The following is a 4,324-nucleotide window of genomic DNA, read 5'->3' as shown; positions in this document are numbered from 1 at the left end:
ACGTCGGGGCGATTGTGGACGCTGAGTCTGAGCACCCTGCATCCAAAGCCCTGGCATGGCGGTGGAGGGTGCTTCTGCGTGTCAGGGACTCCGCAGCCAGAGCGACAGGGTTCCCCGCGGACAGGCTCACAGGAGTGGCTTGTGTCACTGTGAACGTTTGAGGCCTTATCTTCCTGCATCCATCTAGCCTGGCACCTCGCCTGGGTCAGCACTGAACAGTCACAGCCCCGAGATTTCTTAGGTCCCCGTGTTTGAGTAATTGTCACCCCATGAGTCACACAGTAAACACGAGTACGGCTTTGATGGCCTTCACCACTACTGTGTAGTGTCAGGGAGTGTGAGTCAGTGGAAGTAGCGACTGCTCTGCAGTTCGAGGTGGTTGGACGGGCAGTGGCAGTGACATCCAGGACAATCATCTGACTTGCAGAATGACCTGCCAGAGGGACAGCTGGTCCCTCTGTTCCAGTAATCAAGCGGAGGATGCGCAGTAGGTGCTTAGTAAGTGTCCATTAATGTAAATAAACAACTTAGCCAGTGTATGGGGAGCTTTGAAAACAACATGCTGTGCCTGCCGGAGAGGGGACAGTCCAGAGAGGGGTGCTGGGCTCCTGCCCAGGTGGAGCAGGGGCCCCAGCAGCACGCACCGGGAGGCCAGGACCTCGGGGACCGCCCGGGCTTCCGTTTGTTTTCCACAAGTCACACCGGCTACAGGGATGCTGCCTGGAGACACCCGATGCAGAGACACGAGGGGACAGGCCAGACCTCCCCTGGGCCGAGGAAGCCTGGCCACACAAGACCGCTCCCCTGCCCCCTCCCCAGAATGTCCTGGTCACACTGATCTTACCTGGGGACGGGTTCAGGCAGTGAGGGGCCTGGAATAGGCAGTGTGGGAGTGCGCCCCAGTTCCCTCCCCCAGTACCCCCCGTACAGTTCATTAGATTGGGGGGGGGGGATCTTAGCCCAGAGCCTGCACTGAGGGGAGAGACCCCGTGCTTAGCCAGGCCCCAGAGCTGAGCTGGAAGGTCCTGTGGACTCAGGCATTGTGGGGTCACTTTGGCCAAGCAGAAGATGAGTGACAGGCAACCAGGCCTTGCACGAGAGAGACGGGTCACGGCAGCTGTGCAGACAGGCAGCGATGGGTCTTCCATGCCCGAGGACAGCCAGGCCCTTCATTTCCTGTCCCGGGACCAGGAGATCGGGGTTCACACGTCAGCTGACCTGCTGGAGTCAGCCTTGGGGTCAGTGTTGTGCAAGTACGCCCGATGCCGGGGCGCAGGGAGCCTGACCGTCCTTGTGCTGCTGCCCGTTCGGGGGAGGGAGGTGCCAAACCGGTCCTGGGTCAGGCTGCATTTCCCCTCTCCCGAGACCAGAGCCAGGAGACTGACCGCGGCAGGTTCGGAAGGAACACGGGACTCGGAGATCACAGAGCAGGGGCCGCAGCGTTCATGCTGAGTGAAGCAGAGACGGACATTGCAACGTGGAAAACTGGGCACAGGAAACTGAAAAGACAGCTCGCTGAAGCACCCACCCCACGTGGCCAGTAAATATTTAAAGGTCCTCAAAACCGTGAGACGGCGATAAAACGTCAGTAAAGCAACCAGACGTCGCTTTGCTCACCAGAGGGGCGAACACCTTAAAAGTGCTGGGACACCGCCTGTCGCTGGGGGGCGGTCTCCCACACTCGGGGAAGCGTGAGCCTCAGCCTTGGGAAGCAGGATGGAAACTGGTGAGGACGGAAGGTGCCTGGGCCCTTCGACCTGGCATCAGCAAACCGGATTTGCATTTCTTTCCTCGTGGAAAAATCCACGGAACAAAACGAATGTCGTTAGTTGAAGTGGGGGTGTGCACCCGCCATGGGTGGGCTGCACCCCCTGGAGAGAGCAAACTGCAGCTCTGGCTGCTAACCTGGAGGGGGTCCCAGGAGGCTCCAGATGGGAAAGGGGAGCTGCGGAGAGGGAGGTGCTGTCATCTGACACCTTTGTGCCTATTCAGCTGGCGTAGACTTTACCTCGTGTGCTGTGTGGGGTGCATGTTTTTTCAGCGAGTGTATATGCGTGTGCCCGTACATAGTTTCACACACCTCCTCCTACGCACCCATCTTGGCCCATAGGCTGTGATGACACGTGTCTGTGTGTGTGTGCATGTGTGTGTGAGTGAATGTTTCACACAAGCTCCAGCTCATAGTCCTGTGTGGCAGGACGTTGATTGAAGAGCCTGTGAAAACGCAGTGTGACTGTGGGGGCGGGGCCCACTCAGGTGGACGCCCTTGGAGGGGAGCCCCGGAGGGTGAATAAGATGGGGAGAGGAGAGTGGCCCAGGTGTGTGCAGGGCCCGGAGGCAGGAGGGCAGGCGGCCAGTGGGGTGGCCGTGGGGCTGGGTGAGGGGGCTGGGGGGCGGGACTGCTTTTCTTCTTGTCTTCTGGGAGCTCCGAGCTGGGGTCCCACTCCATTTTCTGTGGTTCCCGGTTTGCAGATGAAGCCGAGCAGGAAAGCCTCGCTTTGAAGGTCAAGGACCACTAACGGGCAGGAGCTCTGAGGGCAGGACTGATTTCACGGCTGGGCTCCTGAACTTGGGGACACTGTCAGCCCTGGCACAGCCGAGACCTGCAGCCGGGGAGGGGCTTTGCCTGAGGAGGAAGGTGGGGTCTGAGACGGTGGGCTCCGAAGACAGCGCCTCTCTGCCCCGCTGTGCAGTGTTTTCTGCTCAGCTAGAAGTCGGCTGGTCATGGCGATGCAGGGGCGAGTTTGCACAATTTGAAAGTCGATTGTGGGTCGGCAGATGGAAGCTTGCTGTGGGAAGGGACCCGGGAGGGGGCCGGGGCGATTGGTCCCAGCCGCCGTCCTCGCGTGGTGCTGGCGGTTGGCTTCTGTTTGTTTCTTTTTTTTCCCTTTTGACTCAACTTTAAATTTTATTTTGCTGAGACCTGATTTATCCCGTTATTTGGAAGGCTCTCACTGTCCCCAGCTGTGCCCAGCACAGTTAAGTAAATGTTGAAATAACCTGCTGGAATTTCGCTGAGACAGGAAAACCACTAAACCTGCCATGGAAACATTTGGAACAGTTAGCTGAGTTTTCCTTTACTTAGCATCTTGCAGATGATCATAACAATCCAAAAATATGCCAGTCATCGAAAGGCAGTTTCGAGGCCAGCACGAAGTCCTCAGAACACCTCAGTTTGCAGATGAACAAACAGAATCTCACTGAGGGGACATGACTTGCCCTCGCTTGGCCCTCTGAGGACAGGCAGCATGGCTTTGCCCTGGAGCAGTGCCATGGAGTGTCCCTGCTTCGGACACTCAGGCCCAGGTCATGGTTCTGCCGTCTAAAACATGTGACCTGGAGTAAGTTCGTTGGCCTTCCTGCCTGTCCCTGGCTACATGGTGAAGGCTGCAGAAACCCAGCTCAAGGAAAAATGAGGAATTTCTGCTTAGCAAAAGGTGCCATTGAGAACCAGTCAAGCTACGGACTGCAGAGGAATACAGTGCGTGGCGCTGGCAAAGGGTTTGCACAAAATGTAAAAGGAACGCCTAGAAAGCAGCAATAAGCACAGCCCAGTGAAAAACTGGGACAAAAGACAGGCAAGTCGATAAATGGAGATATGCCAGTGAGGACCTGAAAAGATGCTCCATCCATCAGGGAAGTGACCATGAGACGTCGTTTCATACTTATTTGGCCCAAGTCCAATTATGGATGTTGAATATCGTCAGGGCCGGGAGCCTCTGTGGACCTTGCCTTGCTGGTGGGAGCGCAAAAGATCTGGCCACCGTGGGAACCGTTTGGCGGTGCCGTGAAGTTAAGGCCCCTCTCCGGTAGCCCGTCCCCAAGAGCCATGAATGCACGTGTATGTGCGCGTGCGCGTGCACACAGAATTGTCTGGAAGTCAGCATCCTTATTCATGATGGCCCCACACTGGGCCCTCACCCAAGTGTCTGCAGTGGGAGAAGGGGCACGCAGGGGAGGGGTGCTCGGCAAGCAAGGCTGCAGATTCACAAGGCGTGGGTGCACCGTGCACACGTGGTGCTGAGTCAGAACAGCCAGAGAGTCCATCTTACAGTTCCATCCGTGGAGAGTCCGGGTGCAGACAGCACTAACCTGGGGGTACACAGCACAGCGGCTGCCTCGTTAGGGAGATGTCTGGGGGTGGACTTGATTGGCAAGGAGTGAACTTTCTGGGGTGACATGGTTGCATTAATTGTCAATACTCATCAAACAAGATCCGTGCCTTTGAGTATTTGCACATTTACCGCAACCTTTTACAGAAATGTGTATTAGCCGGGGCCGCCATCATAAAGTACCACGCATGGGCGACAATTTATTTCCTCAC

Source organism: Pteropus vampyrus, unplaced genomic scaffold, assembly GCF_000151845.1.
Source record: "Pteropus vampyrus isolate Shadow unplaced genomic scaffold, Pvam_2.0 Scaffold369, whole genome shotgun sequence".
Lineage (NCBI taxonomy): Eukaryota > Metazoa > Chordata > Mammalia > Chiroptera > Pteropodidae > Pteropus > Pteropus vampyrus.
This window is presented reverse-complemented; position numbering follows the sequence as displayed.